The 25,478-nt window shown below is 25.2% G+C and overlaps 2 long non-coding RNA genes across 3 annotated transcripts in view; one reads left to right on the top strand and one right to left on the bottom strand.

Moving 5' to 3' along the window:
- Positions 1-1,155: 1,155 nt before the first annotated feature.
- LOC129958402 (uncharacterized) overlaps positions 1,156-25,478 on the top strand; it is a 72,798-nt gene continuing 48,475 nt past the window's right edge. Inside the window, exons 1-3 of one of the 2 annotated variants that reach the window (XR_008783222.1) lie at positions 1,156-1,337; positions 1,636-1,693; positions 5,033-5,088. This is a non-coding gene — a long non-coding RNA (uncharacterized LOC129958402). Of the gene's footprint in view, positions 1,338-1,395; positions 1,694-5,032; positions 5,089-25,478 lie in introns of those variants that run through there. The other variant, XR_008783221.1, reaches the window with a different exon arrangement.
- On the bottom strand, positions 13,636-25,410 carry LOC129958401 (uncharacterized). Its single transcript, XR_008783220.1, has 5 exons — positions 25,291-25,410; positions 24,880-24,939; positions 21,656-21,716; positions 17,657-17,706; positions 13,636-14,152 (listed from the first exon to the last, which is right to left on the bottom strand). It is a non-coding gene; the product is annotated as an uncharacterized LOC129958401 (long non-coding RNA).

The raw sequence follows: 25,478 nt of genomic DNA, 5'->3' as shown, positions 1-25,478 counted from the left end.
TCTTTTAATTATTGTATTTTCATACTAATTAAGTTTCTCATTACAAATTAGTATATCATATATTATACTGTTAGAATTCTTAAATTTGAAAAGTCATATGCACATCATGTGCATAAAAATATTGTAATAGCTATATGTTTATTCTATCCTGCATAAAAGTGTTGTAATTTAAATTATTGGTGATTATTAATAGTTCTCATCATCATTTTTGCCCTTTGATGTTGATGCAACTAAATATATTTCTATTTCAGCTGGTTCTTTTGTACTTGAAGAATTGCTGATATACTTTGAATATTGTGCCCTGGCTTGTAATAATTTTCATCTGAAGATTTTTACCACATGCTGCTGGATATAACATTCTTTATTGATAGTTAATAGATACTTATGGGTAATGTTTAAAAACAATGATTCTGGCATGAAATGAAATTTATTGTGCAAATCATCATAATGCAAAATAAGTATTTAAATCATTATTTTGTGGCTAAAAGTTTTTCAAAAAGTAGTATTTTTTTAGTTGAGAATGCTAAATGCGTTTCTCCAGAGAAAGGTAAATTTTATAGGCAGAGAGTAAAAAGTATAAAAAAGTGTTTTTTACCATGTTTGGAAAGATATATTTTCTGCATTTTTCTTTCATTATGATGTAAAATCGTATCTGCCTATGATGAAAATCTTATTCTCCTATTCATAGATTTATTATATAATATTTGTTGAATTAGTTCAGAATTTTTAAAATACTTGTGGAATGATTTTTTCAAATTTTTTTTTTACAATAAATATCAATGCACCAGGAACATGCAACAATATCATTCAATAAATTTCTAGTGATTCTTTTGAAGATCTTTGACCCTTTGAATCACATATTTTGTGTATTGTGTAGGTAATATAAAGTTTATTTTTCTTTTTAATTATTCTTGCAAGTAAATTGCATTAAGTATATTTTACCTTAATTTTCTAAATTCTTCATTCTTTTTTTCTTGATCTTGCCATGTTTTATACACTACACATAATTTGTATTACTTACACTTAGTCAAATGATATTGATTTTTATTCTAAGGTATATTGAAATAGTTATCTTCAGATATTTTCTTATTCCGCATGCATATAGTATTTATTTTTTTACTTTAATAACAATAATTCTTTTTATACATTCTTTATCTGAGAAGATATCTCATCAGGTTAGATGAGTCAAATAAATAGTTTGAGGAAGTACTGAAGTGTGTCATTGTAACAAATAATTTCAGTCCAAATGGTGCCTATGAACTAGAGGTTTATTGTGATTGCACTCTCTTGATTTTGCTGTTCATGTAATAGGAAGTTTTCCTGTCTGGAGTTGTAAGGTATATTTTTGTGCTGTGTGTATTATATTTTACCTGAATTAAACTTGCATTGAATTTCTATTTAATTGTTTTTTGAATTCATAATACATCATTGAAAATCCTAATCTTGCATTCTATATGTATGTTATGTTCACAATGTGCATTTAATTGTAATAGCTAACATTTTTTTCTACTTGTCTAAAAGTATCGTAATGTAGTTTATTCAGTTGCTGTTAAGGTGGCTCTTGATATTGCTCGTAATAATTTTGTCCTTTGTTGTTGATGGCACTGTATATATTATAATACTTTTCTATTTCAGATGTTACTTTTGGTTTTGTCTTGAGAAAGTTCAGGCATGTTTAGAACATTGAAGAGTGGTCAGTAATAAATTAAATTTTATATGGAAATATTGAATAAGTTGCTTATATTAAATGTAATGTGCCTCCGTATTCTTTTAAAGCCAATTAATTGACTGTACAATCTTACTAGACATATCTTTTTGTTATATTATGAAATATTTTTGGACACAATTAATATATTTTGTGAATGCAATTGTATTTTTTCTTTTCACATTTAAATATAGTTCTTTTTAAGAAGTCTCCATCAGTATTCATTTTCAAATTCAGCTTTGAAAATATTAATAGATAGATATTTATAAAACTTAATTATTTCTTAAATTTGAGAATGAATAGAATCAGAATAAAAGTAATTATGTAAATTTATCATTGGATATATTCATTATTAGTAAATAATAGATGCTTTCATGTAATAATCAAAGATGATATTTCAATTTTGTGTTGAAGTTCACTGTGCAGATACTCTTGGAACATGAATGTTGCCTTTCACGTTCTACTGTCTGGTGTTCCTGGACATAAAATTCATAATTTAGTTTTCCTGAAATTAATGTTGTATACCATTTTTTTTCCTTCAATTTATTCAAATTGATTTATTTTGTTGTATAAGTCATCTTGGACCTACATCTATTGTTTTTATAACAGTATCATCTACAGATACTGTTATAAAAACAATAGATTAAAGGGGGTAAAATAATAATTTTATATCAAAAAGTTTATTCAAATTCTATAATTTTTAATAAAGAATGCTAAAAGTGTTTCTCTACTTAAATTGAAACTAAATTATTTAAGAAACGAATTGAAATTAAGAAAAAGCATATACTCTATAATTTTCTCAAGGGTTGATCAATATATTAGTACACTTCTTTTATTAGCTTGTAAATCATTTCTGCTGATAATGAAGTTCTTGCTTTGCTACTAATTGAAATGTTATTTTATTGTTGAAATCAATTCCAAAATTTAAGATAATACTGAGGTTTTACTTTTTTTTTTTTTTTTTTTTTTTTACTGTTGCATTTGCTAATTTTATTTTGAGCATTTCTTTTGAATTATTTGGAAATTTTCTTTTCTCTTAATGATATATTTTCAATTCTGTTTATGTAATATAAAGTTTTAGTTTGCTTTTGAATCATTCTTTTCTTTTAAGTACATTATTTTAAATATATTTTTCCTCTTTTCTAATACTTATTAATTATTGTGCATAATTTCTCCATATTTTGTATGCTAAACTTAATATATGTTGTCGACGTTTTCTAATAATTCGTAAGTATTGTTCTTTATTTCCTCATTTTATGTATACAACATGTAAATTATTTTACTTGCACTTACTTGAAATGATATTGTTGAATATTATTTTACCTGAAAATATTTAAATTGTAAAATTTTTGATGGTTTCCTTTTTTAAATTTAACATCCACTTAGTGTGTTTGAATGGTTTAAAATTGTAGTGTGTTTAAAATATATTTTTATTAGATGAAAATTAAAATATTGCAACTTAATTGTAATCTCCATATGGCTTTTAAAGAGTTCTGGTATTAGTGAGGGAATCAATTCAGATTGAACTTTTTTTATCTGATATTTATTTAAAAAGAGTAAATAAAAGCATTCTATAATTAATTATCCATAAGAAGGTGTAAATTAGGATTACAAGCCTTCTTTTGTTCAATCTTTCACTGGATTATTATTGAAATTTCTAATTATTTATATTTCACTGGTTGAAAATTCTATCCTAGTTTAACATTTTACGTCTTGGGGAAAATTCTCATCAGGCTAGATAAGTCAGAAAAAATGTGTGGGAAAAATATTAGAAATTGATGTTGTAACTGATCATTTGGTTTCATGTGGGGTCTGTGAGTCTTATCATTATAAAACTTTCAGGACTTTGCTACTCCTTCGACAGGAAGTTTACTCTTCCTGAAAATGCACAGTATAGTGTATGCGATGTCTGTATTTAAACTGACTAGCCAGTCTCATGATATTATTTGCCTACTTTGTGGAAATTGTTTTAATTAAATTTCGGAAGAGATTTTAAAATTTTCCAAAATTTTGAATGTGAAAGGATTGCTTTCATTCTAATTTCTCTTTTTATCATTGCATCATGCTACTCATTCTGTGACTCTTTACTAATTTTTTAAATACATGTAACATCATTCAAAATCTTTTTAACTTGAAAACTATTTGTACATCAAGTATACTGTGTGCTTGAAAGTTTTATATCAACTAGAATTCTGTTTCACTCTGCATAGAATGATGTATATTTATAGCTGTTGGGGAAGCCTTTTGATATTTCTCATTATTATTTTGTTCCTTGATGCTAATGGAATTAAATATATATTTTTGTATCAGGTGTTGCTTTTGGACTTTCCTCAAAGAATTTATTTTTAATATTAAGCAATGGTAAGTAATAAATTAAGTTTTACTTAATTATTAAAGACGATTGCTTGCATTAAATGTGCTACGGTTCCATGTACTTTGAAAATCAAATATTGTTTTAAAATTCTTTCAAGGCATAAAAGTTTTGTTGCTGTGATGAACTGATTTTGAACACATTTAAAACACAATTCTCTTAAGAAGGCTTGCATCATTGATCATTGTAACATTCAGTTTTTTAAATATTTTAGGATTAATACTCATGAACATCTCTTTTATGTTTGTAATTACGAATTACATTTACTGGGCCAGGAAATTTTAGAACTAGTAGATGGTGCTGCATATAATTTTTGTATTATTTACTAAGTGCTAATTCTCCATAATATTCAAAGCATCTGTTCCAGTATGTGCAGAAATGTGTTGTGTGTTCATGTTGTAAAGTACTGAAATAAAAAAAGAATTATGTCTAAAAATATTTGAAAGAATTATTTTCTATTCGTGAATGGTAAATGTCTTTCTCTAGATAATTAAAATTAAATTTTTATAAGCATAAAGTTAAAAATAAGAAAATGCAAGATCTCAACAATCTTCACCAAGCTACATCAGTAATTGAATATTTTCTTTTTTGGATATATAAAGTCATTTCTGCTGATAATGAAAATTATATTTTGTTATTCTTTGAAAAGTTGTGTGATAATTATTGAAATGAATTTCAGACTTTTTTGATGTTACTAAATTTTACTCGTATAACTTTTTTTACTGCAATATTTAATAATTTTTTTATTTCAAATATTTATCTTCAATGGTTTGATAATTCTCTTCTCTTTGAATGGCATATTTTCGATATTAATTGGGCAGTATAAAGTTTAGTTTTGTTATTCATAATTTTTTGAAGTAAATTGCTGTAAATACTTCTGTATTCAATACTTTTTATATTTCATAATCCTTATAATAATTTGTTCTTTGATATTGATAGTTATGTTTTTATTTCAGATTACTTTTTGATTTCATTTGAGAATATTCTGATATATTTTGTATATTGAGGAGTGGTAAGTTGCAAATTATGTTTTCTCTGAATTATTAAAAATAGTAGTTTGTATTTTATTTACTGTGTATCCATATTCTTTTAGAGCCCAAATATTATAAGCAAATTCTTACTGGGCATGTGCTTCTTGGTTTCAAAATTATAAAATATTTTTAAACACAATTAAATCTATACTTTTCATATTTAAATACAATTTTGCGGAATTTAAATAAGTGATCTTTGTCACATTCTGCTCTGAATATATTAATACTATAATGTATACAAATATTAATTTGAGATCATTATTTATTAGAGAATGAATAATGACATTTAGAATGCAGGTTAAGTAAATTTAATGTATCAGAATGTTTTAGAAATACTACTACACATGGATTAATGTAATTTCTTTCCTAGTGGGTTATATGTGATTCTGCATTTAGCTTATAAACAACTATTCCAGTATGTATTAATATTTAATTTGCAAATTATTATAATATAAAAGGTAATGGAAATGAAACTTTATATCTAACAGTATTATAAAATATGCTATTCTCCAGTATAAAATGTTGCATGTCTTAATTTCATTGATAAAGTCTCAAAAACTGATAGTGAATGTTGGTTGGATTCAAGTACAGATTTAAGTGAAACTATTCTTTTATATAATTGTTACTATATACAGCTGGTAGGATGTGTTGAAATTTATTGTGAAGATGCTAATAACTTGAGTATTCAAATTAATGTTTTATATTTAAAAGCTTATTGAAAAGTGTTTTTAAAAGTATTAACTGTCTTTTTCTAGTTAAATTAAACAAATTTTTGAGGCAAAAAGTTGAAATTAAGAAAAGGTTGCTCTGTACCATCTTCACAAGAATTGGTCAATATTTGAGTACTTTTATTAATGTGTAAAATAATTTCTGCTGTAATTAAAATTTTGCTCTTGTGCATACTGTTGAAAATTGCATAAATTTGAAAATAATTTTTAAGCATCTTAAATGTGCATAAGTTTGAAAAGAATCTCTATGAAGTGCTTAATTTTCTTAAAATTGTAAAAACTTTCTGGTTTCTGTTTCCTCCAGACACTGGATACAATAAATTGAAAGCATCATTGTGATGCTTTGTTCATCAGATGTATCAAGGAGGGGGTAAGTAATTGGAAAATTTGGAGAAGGAATTCAGAGATTTTTTCCCCCCAGTTCTCTTTTTCTTCAGCACTGTTTATTGAAACACTAGAATTATTATCTCAAAGAGGGAGTATGAAATATGTACTGAGTTATTCTTGCAATTCAAAAAACTTCAAAATTAAATTTTTATTGTTTTAGATAGCAAAGAATTTATTTATTTATGCCGGACAAATTTATGTTCTACCTTTTATGTGTTGTTAAAGAATAGGCAGATTGTGCCTATCAATGGGAAATGGAATATGGATTATCAAGGTTAATTTTATTCATCTCAAATATATGGTGGAAGCTACTCTAAAAACACTTGGAATGGAGCCTCTGTAATACATTACACATTCAATCATCGTTCTGGTTAAAAAATTGTTTTAAAGTAATTCGTTAAAGCAGTTTTATTGTGGACATTTATACATTAGTGGATTGCCTAATATCCGGTATGCTGAAATTTTAACTTGGAAGTCATAAGTTTTCAGTGATTGTGATTTCTTGTGCAGTCTTTTTTTATGTGCCATTTTTTTGTTAGTTATAATTTGTTGGATCTCTCTTGCCAAATTTTAATTTTTAAAAAATTTCTAGATTAGATCTTAAATTAAAATTGAAAACTGTTTTTCAAAGCTTTTACTTCTCAGAATTCAGATTCCATCTTTTTTTTAACGATTTTTGCTTTTTCTCTTTTTGTAGATTTTAGATTTTTGTTTTTTTCTTTCGCAGTGAAATCTGTATATTGATTTTGGTAAAAGTTAGGAACATGAGATTTGGCATTAAGTTGCTTCTTGGACAATACAGATCCTCTAAGAATGATTTCTCAAAATTTTTATTAGAAGTATGGTTAAAAATTAAAAACAAGAATTTAAACATTTTCCCACCATAATATCAAAGCATATTTTTGCAATGCAGCATCCCAGGGATGAAATAAAAGGGGACTTTTGAATGATATCAATTTTATTTCAATATATATTGTATTTAATTATAGTAGTTTTCGGAAAAGTTTGTACCCTGTTTGTGACAATTGTTTTAAATGTAATGAAATTCAAAAGACTCCTTAATATTGCTCAATCAGATCATTCAGTCTTGTGATTTTATTGCTGTCAGCATCGTGATAAAAACTCCTTTTATTAATTTTAAAATAATTTAATCTAACTTAATTAAGAAATTCATTGAATAAGATTCTTTACTTGATGAGTCATTAAATTTTCATGCCAGTGTCATATATTGACTGGTATTGCCTTCAAAAAATACATTTTTAAAATGTATCAAATGGTTTTTCCTTTTCATTTTACTGCTAACTACAAAAATGGCATTTTTTTAACTTTGTGGATTTGTTTGTATTATTTATGAAAACGTGGAATTGTTAATTCATTTTCATTTTGAAAATATGTGATCATATTTTTGATAACTTTTTGAAAGCATGCCAAAGAAAATTCTTTTTAAATAAAAAATGCTTTTCAAACAATATGCAAAATTAAGTTTCTGAAATGCGATTTTCAAAAGAGCTGTGTACTGAAGTTTAGAAATAAACATTCAGATAATTTTTTTATAACCTGTCCATTTCTAAATGCCGCTTTTCTTTTCTGATAAAAAAGAAAGAAAAACTTGATCTAGGAAAAGTCAATTATTTTATGTGTTTTATGACTTGTTAAATATTGTGCTTCATTTCATCATATTTTATATTCTTCTTTTTATACTTTTTTTTCTTCCACAATTTTTGAAAGTTTGAATCTTTTTCTTATTTTACACTTTTCTTTGTAGTTTAATTTTTGGTCAAAAAAAATTAGTATTGTTTACTACTTATTTTTATGATCTTGAATCTAAAATTCTTCATCTTTAATGCATTCCCTTCCCTTATGATGCTCGAAAACTCTTGATATTTATTTTATGATGAGAGGATGAACGAAAATGTAACATTTTCATCTGGTGTTTACTTCAAAATAAAAAATACTCTGTGCTATTATCTTTATGAGGATGTTTTGGAGCACTACAAGTCTTCTTTTCCCCACATACTTCAGTGATTTAGTTTCTGATTTTCTATGATGGTTGAGAATTGTATCTATTTGCAAACTCTTCCTCTCAGAAAAAAACTCATTCAATTACATAGGGAAATATATTGATTCAGGAAGTAATGAAATAGACAGATAATTTGATTCCTGCAAATGTCTAGTAAAGTATTTTTATGATAGAATAGACACAACTGTGCTGTTCATGGGCAGAAAATATTTTTCTGGAATTACAAGAAATGTGCATGAATTTTTTTATATTTGAACAGAATATAACATGCCGATACTGGCCAAAAATATATTGCCCTATATTATTTGTTTGCTCTATGGAATTCAGGTTAATTACATATTGAAAGCTATTTTTGAGCTTCAGAATATTTTGAATATAGTCGAATTGCTTTTATTTTGTTATTGTATTAATACATTTTATCCTTCATTTAATGGCCCATTACTAATTTTTATAAATCATATGAAATGTTTGAAAGTATTTTTAATCCAAATAGCCATATGCACATCAAGTACACTGTGCCCATATAAATTATTTGATCGCTGCTAAGGTGTCTTTTAACATTTCTCAATGTTGTTTTGTCCTTTGATATTAAGGCCCTAAATATATTGGGTTACATTTCTATTTTAGAAGATGCTTTTGCTTTTCAATTGAGAAATTTCAGACATGTTTGAGTATTCAGCATTTATAAGTAAAAAAAACTGAATTTTACTTGAATAGTTAACATATTTAATGCAAGCGAATATTTTTTTTCTTCAAGGTCTTTTATTTCTCATTTATTATATATGAATTCTTATTGGGGATAAATATCTTGGTTACAGAATTATAATATATTTTTGAACACATTTAAATTATTTTTTGCACAATTAGCATTTTTAAACACAATTAGATTTCTACTTTTTCACATAAAATCACAATTGTGTTTTTAAAAAAAGTTGGCATTAATGATCAGCATCAGATTTAACTTATGAAATATTAATAGATTGATATTTATGAAAATCTCTTTTAAATTGTAGAATGAATTTTGTCAAAGTTAAAATACAAACTTTCTTTTTCCTTAGAATATTCATAAATACATACTGCTGCATATAATATACTTTATTGAAAAATATAGATACTTTTAAAGAATGTTCAAGAATGACAAATTCTAGTTTGTGTTGAAATTTATTGTGCAAATACCCATGCTATAAAAGACGGATTTAAACAGTTTCATGCCTGAAAGTTCATTAAAAATTCTTTATTTTAGTGGAGAATGCTAATTTCCTTTTCTACTTAAATTAAAAGTAGATTTAATAGGCTGAGTTTTAAAAATAAGAAAAAGCTTACTCTTTCTGCATTAATGTTCATAAAAATATATTTGTGCACTTTTTTTGGAATGTTGTGTCTTAATTGTTGGAATGTATTTTAAACTTTAGAGTTGGTATTGAATCTCACTCATTAATTTATTTTTACTTCAATATTTAATAAATTTTTTCAAATATTTTTGCTTTGCAATTTAAATTTTTCTTGAATCATTCTTGATGGTAGATTGTATTAAATTTGTTTTAACTGTATGTTCTAATAATTAATAAATATTGTTCTTCATTCCTTCATATGTTGATTACTGCATAAGTTTTTTCACTTACTCATTTCAAATGAAGTAATTGGATTTTATTATAAAATATTTGAAAATAGTTATTTTCTAAAAATTTTTTTTATTTCTTTTTAATTTTTATTTAACATCCACAATATTATTTAATACTTTAAAATGACTTATTTATTTTATTTAGTTTTTGGAAAGTAATAGGATTAGTTTCATTCTACTTTTTATTATTCCACTCTAATCACTCATTATTTATTATTCTTATTCATATCTCTGTGCATTAATTGTTTGTGTCAGGCAGGGTTTTTATTTCACATTTTAAAATATCATGATGCCATAATAGCTGCTTATGTGATATATCATTTGTCTTTATAATTTTGTCTTTATGTTGTTTATTGTACTCAACATATATAGTGTTTCAGATAGTACTTATGGACTTAAGAAATTTTTGATATATTTTGAAAATTAAGCAGTGTCAAGTAATAAATTAAATTTTATCTGTTATATTTAATGATGGAACTTGCTTTAAATGTTGTATACTTGACTGTTCTTTTCAAACTCATAAATTCTAATAGTTTTTGGTTGGAAAATTATAAAATATTGTTGAACACATATGTTTAACGTATAAGCACAATTCTTTTAACAAACCTAGCATAAATGATTGATATCACATTTAGCCTTGAGACAATTATTGGATTAATACTTATGAACACCTTTTATGTTTCAGAATGAATGATGCGAGTTACAAATGACGTAAATCTGCTGCATCAGTAGGCTTTCGAAATTTTAAACATTGTTAGATATAATATCTATCATTTTTAGTTAATTCTCTATAAATTTCTTAAACAACTTTTTCAATGTGTGTTGGTATTTATTTTGCAAATATTCGTAATGGAAAGCGTAATTATTAAAATAATAATATAGTGTCTACAGATTATTAAAAAGTGTTATTTCTTAATGGAAGATATTTAATGTATTTCTCTAGTTAAATTATTATTTAATTTTAGGCAGATAGATGGTAGAGTTCTTATTATCATCTTCACAACTATAGATCTTATTATAATTTTTGAAATCAATTTAAACACTTGAGATGGACATAAATTTTGCCTTTTTTTTCTCCTCCCCCCCCCCTCCCTTTTTTAATACAATATTTAATAATACCCAAAAAGTTTTGAGGAATTGTTTGAAAATTTTTCTTTTTAATGACCAATTTTAAATACTGATTATATAATATAAAGTTTTGTTTTTCTTGAATCATTCTTGTGAGTAGACTGCATATTCACCTGTGTCTTCTAATAATTGTTCTTCTAATTTTGTATAATGCACGTATTATTTCTCTTACCCTCACTTCAAATGAAATTGTGAAATTTTATTCTAAGATATCTTAAAATAGTTATCTTAAGAAATTTTTGATAATTTTTTTTTTTTTTTTAACATGTGCTTAGTATTTTTTGAAAGATTAAATAGTAATGTTATCTGTTAAATGTATTTTAATGAAAAGCAAGTTTAAAAGATTGATCCTTTGATGGGAGAATGAATTTAAATTGAATCTTTTTATTGGTTGTTTCTTTCAAAGTTAATAAATATCTGTGAAATAATCCAAATAAAATCTGAGCATAAAATGTCTTGCATGACTAAATGTCTGTTTCTTATTTTTTCATGTTGAGAATTGTTTCCTTTTAAAAATTCATTTGGTAAAAATTCTCCTTAAGTTAGAGTAGAGAAATAAATTGATTGTAGAAGTACTGGGCTGTGCGTTTAGGAAAATAATTTTATTCTCAGTCGACCTTTTCAACTAAAGTCTTATAATTATTGAACATTCTCGACTTTGCTTCTCTTGTGACAGGAAATTTTAATTGTCTAGAATTGCAACTATCTTTTTGCTAATGGTATACCAGTAATGAACATGAATATTTCAGGGTATTAATTCCAAATCTGCCTTTTTTTTTCTGTTATCTAATTATAATTTGAAAAATAATGTAGATATTTCTGATTGAAATGAGTATGTAGCGCTGAAATTGCATTACAGCTGTAGCAGTTGCTAAACAGCGGTATAATTAAATCATACAATGAATCAGTTTAATATAAATTGGAAGGTAAATCAATACAGATATTAATATACATTTGACGCAAATTTAATGCAAAGTTTAAAATTTGAAAATATTAATAAATGAAAAGAAAGAAATGTCAGGAAATCAAAGTGATCATTTGTAGAGATGCACTAAAATAGCAATCGTAAGTTATAACTGATCATGATATAACATTAAATTTAGTAAAATGAAGATAAATCATTCTTTTCATTAAATGAAATGTAATTATTTTTAATCTCAAAATTAAATTTCAAAAGTCACTTATACAGAGTTGTGTAGCATCAATGTATCACATTTAGAACTATATTTTTTTCTAGATGTTTTTTTTTCTGTTGATAATAATAATCATAAAAAATGCATATTTTTCTCTGCTCTAGAACTGTTAATTATGACTGAAATTTCCTTGGTGTGTGTGATCTTTCATCTCTTGAAGAGTGCTTATGTTTTTAGTACCGAGACCAACCACTGTAAAAGATCTTCTTTCAGTTCAGAGAACTACTGGTAGTGTGAGGAAGATAATCTTTTCATTGACTTGATTCTTCTTATTTCACCTTTTACTTATCAAGGCAAGAAAAAGTTTTTAAAAATCGTCTCTTCAAAGATAAATTTGTATTTCCAGGAATGGCATAAATTTGTCTTCAAATGGTTTCAGCTTATTGTTCTTTTTTTACTTGTGGTTACTTTTTTATAGAGAATTTATTTATTGTATTTGAACATTATTAGTAGTAAATTATTTTGGTATTTTTAATGCAAATTTTTATATAAATGTTTTAAAACTTTTTTTACAGTATGCCAGGGAAAATATGAATTTAGTATTGTGGACTACAAAAGTGAATATTCTTACAATAGTTAAGGAATTCAAAAAATAAAGTAATGCAATAAAGATTACTACAAAATATCATCAAAATTTCACCATTCAAAATATTGGGTTTTTTTTTTTTTTTTTTTTTTTTGAGGAAGAGAGGCTAAATAAATTACTGCCAGTAACATAAAGCAGAGAAAATTAGAATTTGGTTTCTTGGTGTCTTTACATAAAAAGGAAATTTTCTTAGAAAAGGAAATATTTGAACCCGAATGTAGAACTAATCCTTTCTGTCAGCAAAGTGAGTGAGCCAAATATTTTACTTTACTGGCAAAATTTAATGTGTTGCGGAGCGTTACTGGTGAAAAAACTAAACAGTTGTAAGAATTTAATATTAAATGAAACGGAAATCTTTGTTAGTATTATTAATAAAACATGCAGGTTTTTGTGTTTCAGATTTATTAACTTAGATCCTTAACTTTCTTTTAAGGAATTGATATGTTAGTGAAATGGTAGTATAATATTGTTTCTTTTCTTAGTACATATAAGTGTAAGAACGCTGGTATAACAAAATATTTTTAGGGATGTGTTGAAAGTGCTTTACAAACATATGTTTCAATGTCTGTGAAAAATATTTCATCAATTGTTCGTAATATACTATATATATATATTGTATAAATCTTGCTCAACTTAATGAATTTCATTGTAACATTTAATTCTATAATCACAACTATTATATGAATGTTTGTTCTTATATCTTCTCGGAAGTAGCTTCTTAAAAATTTGATTATTCACCCTCAAAGTAATAATCTTCCTTAATTGTAGGAATACTAAAATCATGATTTAAACAAATTATTTAATCTATAATCTATATCGTCAACACTACGATTGGTTCTATGCTAGGGCAAAATACTCTCGTAATATTGTTTTTTATAGTCTGTTTTTAAGTATTGTGTCATAATTACATCCGTTATTTCTTAATTTATAGACTAATATGTGATCTTCCTAAGATTTATTTCATATAACTTGTAAACAAGGCATTAATATATAGCAAATCTGTTAATGTTTCTTTATATTTTTAGTTTTGTCATTAAATATTTTGTCCATTTTTAAGTGCTTTGCAAATTTTACTTGACATGTTTCTATATATGATAGGGTTTGAGTTTTTGCTGTGGAACTGCCTTTCATAACAGTTTCTGATTTAGGATTATTCTTCTCGTCTCCTTTTCCTGAATTTATGTTTGTCATTTGCATCTTATATATTTCATGCAGAAAACGTCTCTCAACTCAGCTTTTCTCCTAATGGATACTGAATTTGAAGAATAAATATTTTTAGAACCAAATGAATTCCTGCTTAAATTCTATCAGCAAGATGATCCACTCATTTGTGGAGACAATTGTTTATTTGCTCCACATTTGTAGTAGGTTTTCTTGAATTCCTTTAAGTAAAAAAAAAAAAAAAATATCACACAGAAGCTTTTTAATTTAAGTTATTTAAAAATGTTTGCATTTTGAAATTTGGTTTTATGTATTATTCAGCACTTAAAAACTTGACTTATTAAAATATATGTTGTTTTCATATAAATATGCAATTTCTAGAATTTGTATTATGGCTTTTTAACTTAGGAGTGTTGTAAATTATATAATAAATAAATACATTTTGATGTTGGGACTTTGTAAATTATTATGTTTTCGATAATTTAAAGGTTTTATAAATTTTTCCCTTGTTTTATTCTGTTTCTGTGTTTTATAAATTGTGAAAATATTGCAGTAATCAATCATAATTTTTTTAAAAAACAATATTATGTGAAACTATTTTATCACATTAGATGGTTGTCTTTAATTCATTCTGAATTCAAATACAATTACTTCACAAGGATTATTTTTTTCTCTTTTAGTATGTTTTTTTTTTTATTTACTTGTAAATATTAGATAATGAAATAAAATTTGTATTCTTAAGGGCATTTTAAAGCTTAATTTATTTTATATAAAATAATTATATGTATTAGATCTGTAATGAAGAAGAAAAAAAATTCTCAATTTCTTTCTCTATTCTTCTTTCTTTCAAAACTAAGTTTATTAGAAACAGTATAAAGAGCATTCTACTGCTAATGACTCTTCCTTGACTCAAAAATGGATATTACTAAAAAGATATTTCTTAGAAAAGTACAGTTAAAAAACTCCTCTTGATCTCTGTATAATTCAAAATTTGTGACTGTAATTATCTGTTTTGTATATTAAAGATTTACCGATGTATCATTTCTTGGTGAGTGACTCCTAACAAAATGGGGAAAAAGAATCAAATGAGAAATAAAAGTGTAGGTGAATCTTTATTTGATTGGTGGAAGGGATGATACAAATATCAATTGCAATAATATTAAGTTGTCTTAGTTACTATATTAGGAATATAAGGTTATGTTTTCTCATTTTTTAAGTGAAATAAAAACAAACCTCAATTTTTTTTATTTATTATTATTTAAATGTCTTATTTGAAAAAAACCTGCACTGTTACTTTTTGATAACCACACAACTATTTGTGTTATTATGATGATAAATGGTATGATTAGCATGATCTTTCATGCTCACAGCAACCACTGAATGCATCCGTTTGACCGGAATGCTTTTAGACCATTTTTAAAACTTATTGCAATAGGACAATGAACTGGATGTTAACACCAAATAATAGTAATAATTCTGTTACCATGCATGATGTGGCTAAATTGGCTCCAAATAATATCACATAAGTTTTCAATATTATATGCCTTTTAAAAGGTTTATATGTTTTAGCATTTGAAAAAGTATATTATGTAGAAAATGATTTTTCAGAAGTTGAATTTTTTTAATTTTATCTCAAATTAACGGAAATTCAGAATAAACAGTAAAAAACTGGGATTGTCTCAGCTATTCTGTTCATTTAATTTATAAAGTCAATTGTCACTATAGATAGTTATTTCCTGTCTTTCAAGGGATGTCATAATTCAAATTTTGAGCTACGTGTCTAAGGATCTTTTCAATCTTTTATTACTTTCCCTTTTATACAAGAAATATCATGCAGTGTTGAACAGTACGCACAATGATATAACTTGGAAAAGGTGAATGTGTAATATCTTTCTCTAGTTAAATAAAATTTAATTGGATTGGTAATTAATGAGAAATGTAAAGAAACACCCAGTCATCCATCTTCATGCATTTGTACATATTTCTATTGTTATGTTTTGAAATCACTTCTAAATTTTACAGAGATTTTATTCTGCTTTTCTTTGAAAAATTATATTGTAATTTGGAAATGATTTAATAAGTTTTGATATTACACTGAATTTTTTTTTTCTACAACAATCAATAAAATAGTACTTTAAACAATTCTTTTCTTATTTTTAATCATACTTTTTTAGTATTGGTTTGGTAATATAATTTTAAATTTATCTTGAATCATTCTTTGAAGCAGATTACACTAATTTTTTTTTTACCTCTATTCTAATAATTTTAAAATATATTTCTTTCTGCTTTTCTTCATATTTTATGTACTACATATAAATATCTCATTTGTATTAATTTGAAATGAAATTATTCCATTTTGTCTAAGATATATAAAAATATTATTCTCCTGAAATTTCTAATCATTTTTGTATTTTTTTTCCCCTTTATTCAATATTTTTTGTTATTTAATTATAGTAGTTTTTATTGAGTCTATTTTTAGCAGATTCAAATTAAAATTCATATCTTTAATGGGTTTTTCTCATCATGTTCAAAATGTTCTGTTATTTACTTTAAATGAAGCTTGGTAGCCTCATTTTCTTTCCTCCTCCAATGACTTATTATTTAAGATACATGAATCTTAGGAATGTAGCAGAATTAATTTATTGCTTTTTATTTATTGTTCCATTCTGAACAATCATTCAAGGTTCATTGATAATTATTGTAATTCATATTAGATCTTTGAATTTCTTATTAACCTGGAAACTATATTGACATCCAGTAGTCCAAGTGCATTAAAAGCTTCTATCAGCCTGGACTTTATTCTGCTCTCCATAAAAGTGTCAGAATGTCGTTTTTCTTAATAGCTTTTCAGGTGACTATAAATATGCCCTTTGATATTGATGTAATTATAAATATATTTTAAGGATGCCAAGGGCAAATAGCAAAACTTTGGCCTTTCTTCTCCTTATATATATATATATATCCACTTTATACCGAGGAATTCAAAGATTAAAAGTGTAGTTGAAGCAAAATAATAACATACAAAATATTATGAAATTGATATGATTTAAAGATGACAAATAACTTCACAGTGACTATATATACACAGTCTGTGAATATAAAATGAATCATTAGAATATTTCAAAAAATCTGTGGAAAACAATTTTTATAAAATTAATCTGAAAATTTTTATTAAATATACACAAAGAATTTTACTGACATTGAATATGAACATTACTTGAATAGCCAAAGTTAATCACAAGTTGACTAAGAAGAGAAAGTTTTTGCAGAATATAAAATATACTGCATTTTAAAAAATGATGTGGATCTTCAGTGGTATGTATTTAAAATTTAAGAAAATTCTAAATGTAACTATTGAATGAGATTTAGTGTGCCTCCATGTGACCAACTTAGAATGAATAAGGTAAGAACTAAAATCAATGTCTATTAATGAGTAAATCAAATTATATTTTTAATGGATAACTAAATAGAAACATATCTCAAAAAAAATAAAGTTTATAAAAATTTCACATTTGGATACCTATTATTTTGAAAAATAATTTCCAAGAGGGAAAACAAACCAACTGCTGTAGCTCATTTTCTATTAATTTCTGGTATCGTATTCAACAAAAAATGAAAAATTAAAAAGCAAGCAATATAATTAATTTGTTTTGCTATTATTAATACCAGAAGTTAAATAGAAACCAAAAAATACACTAAGCATAAGATAATTTCAAAAATCTTACTACTAGGACATTTTTCATTCTTGGATCATCTTTAGATTTCTGATTTCACTCTAAAAAAAAAAGGAAGAAAGTGACTTTTCTTACTGTATACTCATAGAAATAAAGTTAATGTGAACAAATTTTTTGTGTAATAGAAATATAGAATTATAAAAATGAACCATAAAAAATGGATTTAAAAAGTTTGTTATTCAATATAGAAAATTCTATCAATAAATTTCAGATACATCATAATATATTTAACAAAGTTTTAAAATTGTTGAATACAAGCGTTGTTTAATGGTGATAAACAAATATCAGATCAAATAATAAGAGAAATTTTATATAAAGTATAAAATAATACACAGGAAATGTATAGCAGGAATGAAAACTTCAACAAATTCAAAATTTTACGTCACAACATTGCCCTTCTGTGGCAATTATTTAAGTATGAATAAATCCTCAGACATCAATATGAATAACAGTTTATAATTTCCTTTTCCCAAGAACTGTTCAGTAGGAAAAGGAGCAAAAAATGTTACAATTCATTAAAAAAATAAGCTAAAATTTCTTATTTCAAGGAATTATCATGCTCTAAACAATTGAAGGGGGGGGGGAGGACCTTAGCAAGGAAAGAGTAACAGCAGCATTTAATTTTTTTTTTTAACACACTATGATGAATTTAGAACACAAGGGAAACATTTAAAATACTACTACTGCATAAGCACTTAGATTCATAAAGCATTCTACTTCTTATAGAAAAATTTCAAATAAAAAATTCCACTTACCAATGCAATTTTTAAGAATTTTAGGAAGACTCATAAAAACCTGTGGAATAGGTGTCTGTATTGAATATAAAAATAAATTTTTAATTTGAATCTTTACAATGCTAAAGAAAAATCAGAATGCAATTCAAGCTCTATAAAACCTATTTGGAATGGAGCACAATTAAAGCAGTTAGAACTAATATCAAAAGAAACTTAAATGAATTTTTAGAGGAATATAAAGACATTGTCGTGATAAAGTTCTGAAATAACTAATTTTGAAGTAAGATTCAAACTTAAAGCCTGTTAAAACCAGTATTTTGGAGAGTTCAAACAATACCCTTTATTTTAAAATGCAAAGTCGAAAATGAAATTCACAGATTTGAAACACAGGTTAACATAATAAAAGTAGAGAAATCTACATGGCAATGCCGGTAGAACTTGAAGTAAAGCAAGGTGGCTGAGAATTATTCAGTAACTTTATATTGCAGTTTAATCAAGCCACAACACACTATAACAAAAGATTAAAAGAAATTCTTCTTAGATTAAAGGAAGAAAACAAGTCTCAAAATCAGATTTTCACCATACAAACTTGCAAAAGAAATTTGAGCTGTCAGAAACTTTTGACAATAAATATGCATAATTTACTAAATATTTATAAGAGATTAATGTATGGTTTGAGCAAAGTACCTGCAATTTGCCAGCATTATACAGATGAATTATTTAATAGTATGGAAGAAGTTAATGCGTTTAAGGATGATGCTAGAATAAACAGAAGTAGCAAGATGTATCATTTTAAAACTCTAGAAAAAATTTATTTTAGATAAATATAAAGAACAAGAAATAAAACAAAATCCAACATTATAAAGGCAGTGTAATCTGTATATCTGGAAAGACCAGAAGTAATCATTTTGACAGCTCTCTTTAAATTATCCAAAACCACATATTTTTCAAGACCAGTTTGCTATAATATGTATCATGAATGGACCTGTTTGATTTTTTTTTATTTTATTATGGAAAGCCAATCAACAAATGTTTTGACAGACCATCAGCTACCATCCAAAATTTAATCGAGAATTCATCAATGTTTCCCTATACGTATTGCTTACCAATCCTTGAAATGTTTGCCATTATGATTTGAATTGCTTTTTAAAAAATCAAAAAATTTTGATTAAGCATGTTCAAAATCTCTAATATTAGTAAAAATTGATCTGTTTGAAGTACTTTAGATCTTTTCAACTGAAGATTAAACAGTACATATCTTATGATTTCATACAGCCTACTGTGAATAATTGTATCATGAAAAAAAGTTTAAGTCATAGGGCACAAATTTTTTTTAGTGAAATACTTTTAGGAAAAAGAGAACTTTTAATTCATCTATAACCCATATCCCATAAGCTGCATACCATGTAAAAGTTGAAATGCTTTTGTGTCTGCACAAAATTATATGAAACGCAGAATATTTTCATTAATGCAGAGTATTCATGTACTAGCAAAATTCCAAAAAAATAAATGCCTAAATACATTTCATTTTGAGAGTAACCAGATTTTCCATCTGAATAAGAATTAGTTTCTTATAATTTTTGCAACAATTAAGATGGTGAAGCATATGCATGCCTACAGTTAATGAGGTTCTAATATTTTTTGCTTATGTTTCATTACTATGTTCCAATGCATATGTAATATTCAATCAAATATGTATTAAGTTAACTGTATTAATTAATTAAAAAACCCAAATGTAACACACTTCTACCAAGTAATGAAACACGATTGGAGAAGTGATTAGTACTGAATCAAGAAATTTTCAATAAGCAATCCTCTACATTTACAGAAAAAGTCTTCATAATGGAATTTAAAACTTTACGAAGAATGAAATATTTAACAATTTCTTTTCAAAGAGAATCATACTGATATTAGTAAAACTGGCAACAAATTTCTTCACTAAATTTTCAAAATAGAGTAGATATAAAACTTTAAAACTCTTCATGCAAAAGGAAATTGCATCAATAAGAAATGTAGTCTGAGAACTGATTCTGTCATTTATGATATTTTATTAAAAATAATTTTACAATACATAAACTAAATTTTTACATTTTTCAAAATTGCAGATATATAGAGAGAGCAAGTTGATAATATATATGAGTAGAGAATGCTTTTCATAGGGTGTTAAATTATTTTTACGAAATAACTACACTTTAAAAATGGAAATTTTCAATAATTCATGAACAGAATTTAATCTATTGAGTACTTACAACAAAACTTGCATAAATTAAAGTGATAAGTGTTTTTTTTGTAAGCAAAATTACAAGCACTGTAATCATAATAAATACAGTACAATTATAAGAACTGATGTGCATGATCCAAACTCTGGTATACAAAACAGGAATTAAGTATCATAGAACTTCTATATAGCAAAAAAGACAAAATGATAGCTCTAGGTGTATAATTAATTATCCTGCTTGAAAATGTAAAGCAATTTAAAAGTCTTCACAATAAAATACATACAAATCAATTCAATGAAACAAAATATGCAGATGAATATATCTTAAAATATATTAAAAGAAATGATATGCACTAAAATACGAAAATTCAATACAATGATAAAGAGATCGCACAAAAAATTAAACCATAATTTTAAATATAATATTCAACTCGATTTATAATCATTCTTTATACTACATCACTCAAAAAAATAAACAATAAGTTGCTGACACTTTTTTTAAAAAATAAATATGTTTGAATTTTTTTTCTAAAAAAACAAAAATTATAATTCATGTACATAGTAGTCTCACAACTATATGACATTAAAAACATTTGATTTACAAAATTATTTTATTTGGTTTAACTTCAAAAGCTTACTCAAGCAGTTTGGAATTTTTAATATTTGGAAGTAAGAATTTTAATAAATATTTACTAAAATGCTCAGCATCATCAAACAAGGATATAATTTTCAAAAATACAAAAGAGATGCTTAAATTTCATATTTTTAAATGCCACAGTTAGAAGGAATTAATTGGTTAATATAACAACTCTTTTTCTTATCGTTTAAATTGCTCAATAACTATTAAGAACAACCCGATAAATCAGGGTTTTTTTGTTTGTTTCTTTTCTTCCTTTTGTTTCCCCATCCAAGCATGAGATATAAATGGGAAAACATTCTCAACTATAAATAATTTTGTGGTGTAACCAAGCAGTAGATATACTTTCTGGTGTACATAAAAAAATATAACATGTCTAAAATAATTTCTGAAATGCTTACCATTTTTGTATTTTTCAGCCACAAATCATGCAGAGAACACACAATTTCAATCACATTAGGCCTGAAAGGAAAAAAAGATGAAGCATTTTATTCTGAAAGTAAATTTAAATAAAATTAAAGTGGACCCATTTTTTGTAGAGAGTAAAATAATGAAACAAATATTGAATTCTTCCACAAGCTAATTAAACAACTAAACTGTTTTAGTCTCTTCAGTATCATTATAATTTAAACAGTGGAAAAATCTAAAATCAATATTGTTTTTTAATAACAAGTCATATTTACGATGCTAAATAACTCTGTTTGCATCTGATGCATGTTTACATGTATCAACTATAATATAGTGAAATATTTTTTTACAGGCATTCAGTCATAAATATAGGGGTTCATGGCATAATTAACATGACAATTCATTCATCAAATCTTAAAAATAACCAGCAAAAAATATTCAAAAACATTTTCACTATACATATATTTTAAATTATATTATTAACGTTTTAAAAATGGAAACTTTTCATTTTGCTTTTTAAAAAATAATCAGCTGCATATAAGTAACAGTATATTTTAAAAATTTAAACAAAAAGTCTATTGATAAATTTGAGATATCTGGTAATAAGCTGTATAAATTTTACTGCTAAAGTATATGAATATCATCAGAAGTAAAGACAATAATACAAAACTGGGTCAAAGAGGGAAAGAAAATTTTTTATGAACATAAAATATATTGTGTGAAAAAAAATTGACAGAAATCAGTGGCACACATTAAAAATTTAAGTAAGTTCAATAGTTTAAATTGAAAAAGATTTTGAATGTTCTTACTTCTGACAATTTCAGCATGAGGAAAACCAAAAAATTCAAACACACTACTGCTTCGGAAAAATTAATCATAGTTTTTAATGAATTGTTCAGTAGCAAAATTTATAACAAGGATTATAAAAGAATTCACTAGCGAAAAAAGAATTAAAAATAAAACATATATACACTAGGATAGCAAATTGGCATTTAATTTTCTATCAACTTCATATTTCTAATTCTACACACAATGACAAAAAAAAAGAAGTCTTCACAATTATTCACATCAAAATATGGGGGTTCAGGGCACAATTAACATGACAGTTAATTCATCAAACCTTAAAAATTACAAACAACAAACAAAAAAATATTCAAAAAGATTTTCACTATACATATGTTTTAAATTGTAGTATTATTAATGTTTTCGAAATGGAAACTTTTAATATTATTTTTTCAAAAATAATCAGCTGCAATATCTATAACATTATATTTAAAAAAATAAATTATCAAAATTAGAACATCAAGTAAAAACTTAAAATATTAACAAATGTATAATCAAAGAAATATTTTTGTTCACAAAACAACATATCTAAATTTTAAATGGTAATTTACAAATTACTAACTTAAGTATCATTAAGTTTTTAATCCCCCTTACTCAAAAAAAAGTAATTCATAAGATTTATTTTAAATTTTAAAGGCAATTACAACAAGAGAAAAGAAAAATGAAACTGATTAAATATCATAATTTGAATCAGAAATAACATAAGAACTATAGGCTAAATAACTGAATTCACAAGCATCAGAGATTTTTTACTTTTTAGAAACTCATAAATTCCTTAAAGAGTAAAAATTTTCCACATCAATGTCTGATACTGAATGTTTTTTTTTTTTATTATTATTATTATTATTATTATTATTTTTTTGCATGGCCATGTTTCAGATTAGTTATTCAGAATATTTTAGGTTATAATAAAGCAGAAAAAGATAAAGAAATATTACAAAGTATGCTGAAAAATAATTCCAGTATATGCATAAAGGTTCATTTTCTACAAAGCAATTTGGACAACTCTTAAAATCTGGGACATATCACGAACATGCAAAAAGAGAAGTTCCATCAGGATACCATAGTAATAAACCAAAAACATCAATGCAGCTGTAGGTACATCACCTCTGTAAATTGACTGCTTTATTTCATTTATTCATTTTGCTTTAATTTTTTTTCTTTAACTTACATGTAACATTGATTTGTATATTGATTTAATTTTTGATTTATATACTGATTACTTTTCACAATAAAGATTGTTTATTGCAATGATTTAATTATATAATAGTTTTTTCTAATTAAACAGTTTTGATGAGGTTTGAGTGCCACACACATAGAAGAACACAAATTAATGAGAATTAGAATTCACAAGAAATTTCATTTTCACTTGAGTATAAAAATTGGAGCTAATTTTACAAAAACAATTCCAAGTTCAGAATCACTTATAAAATCACTGCAGTATAATTAGCACTAAAAGCAGTGTTGTACAAAGAAATATCTTTGGTCTAATAGAAAAATACAATAATCAAGAACAATAACAAAATACAAAAATGCTTTTATGATATTTAAACCATTTAATATATAAAAACTGTTAACAAATTGTATATACATTATCATATGCATAATAAATTTTACTGATACTAAATATAAATAATATTTGAACAAATAAGGCTCAAATATAAAAAGAATTTATCATGAAAAAAATATACTACATTAAAAATATTAGGCAGGAAAACAGTGCTACACATACAAAATTTAGGAGTTTCAATAACAGAAGAATATTTAGAATGCTTCCCTAAAACCAGTTCAACATGAATAACCTAAAAAACTAAAATCAATACATGCTCAAAAATAAATCACATTATATTTTTAATAAACAGCAGAGTAGCAAAGTGTGCAAAGAAACATCAAAAGTCATAACAACAAAATTTCAATAATTTCTGCATGGCAACAACTGTATTCAAAAAATAATCTCTCAGTGAGCAAACAAAGCAACTTAAGCAGTTCATTTTCTATTAATTTCATAAATCTTATTCAATTAGGAAGAAATAAGCAAATGAGATAAAGGATATTATTACTGTATATTAAAGTAAGCATCTTGCATTAAAAGTTGTCAAAATTATAAAACTTAAATAGTAATTATTAACAATATATATTTAAAAAATGAATTAAGAGATAATTTCTATCAAAGGCAATAACAGAAATGACAAGAAATAAGAACTATTTCTGCATCAGAAGAAGAAAAAAAAAGGAAATCGTTATAAAACATGAATAAATTTTAGTAATGAGGTGAAGATTTCATCTAATTTACTTTACTTTGCTATCTTTGATTCTAGAAATTTATACAACCCAGCAAATATTACAGACATGAAAGAATTTGAAAAACGCTAACCTTAGGAAACATTTTCAGTCTTAGATCATGCAGACTACTCCACTTTCAGTCTCACAAATTCTGAAAGGAAAAAAATTGAAATTTTTTAAATAAAGTTTGTATGAAAAAATTACGTGGAATAAATAATTATAATTTACTAATAACAGATATAAAAATAGTTACGAAAATTTTATACTATTCAAAATAAAAAAAATTCACCAATTAATTAAAGAGGCATCATAAAATACTTAATAAATTTCTTCTTTATACAAACTGCAAAACTACAGATTATATAAATATATCTCTTTGTATAAATGGAATTTGTATTAAATATCCAATAAATAAGTAGAAAGGTTACTAAAAAAATATGTTTTAAGCTAAAATTTCGGCACATCATTTGGAATAAAAAAATACTATTCGCTCCCTACACACCAGGAAAAGCGTTGTGATACAACTCAACATATAAATGACAATACATATCTCTTGGGTGCTCCTCTCGCTCAAACGTCCCTTCCATAGAGAAAAATGTTTCGACTGAGATGCTAGTAATAAAATGCAACTCTACAATCTTCTAACATTGATAAAGCTTCCTTCTTCTTCTCCTTCTTTATCTTTCTTTT

Source organism: Argiope bruennichi, chromosome X1 (assembly GCF_947563725.1).
Source record: "Argiope bruennichi chromosome X1, qqArgBrue1.1, whole genome shotgun sequence".
In the NCBI taxonomy this organism is placed as follows: Eukaryota; Metazoa; Arthropoda; class Arachnida; order Araneae; family Araneidae; genus Argiope; species Argiope bruennichi.
Note: the sequence above shows the minus strand (reverse complement) of the source record. Positions and strands in the feature narration are given on the sequence as shown.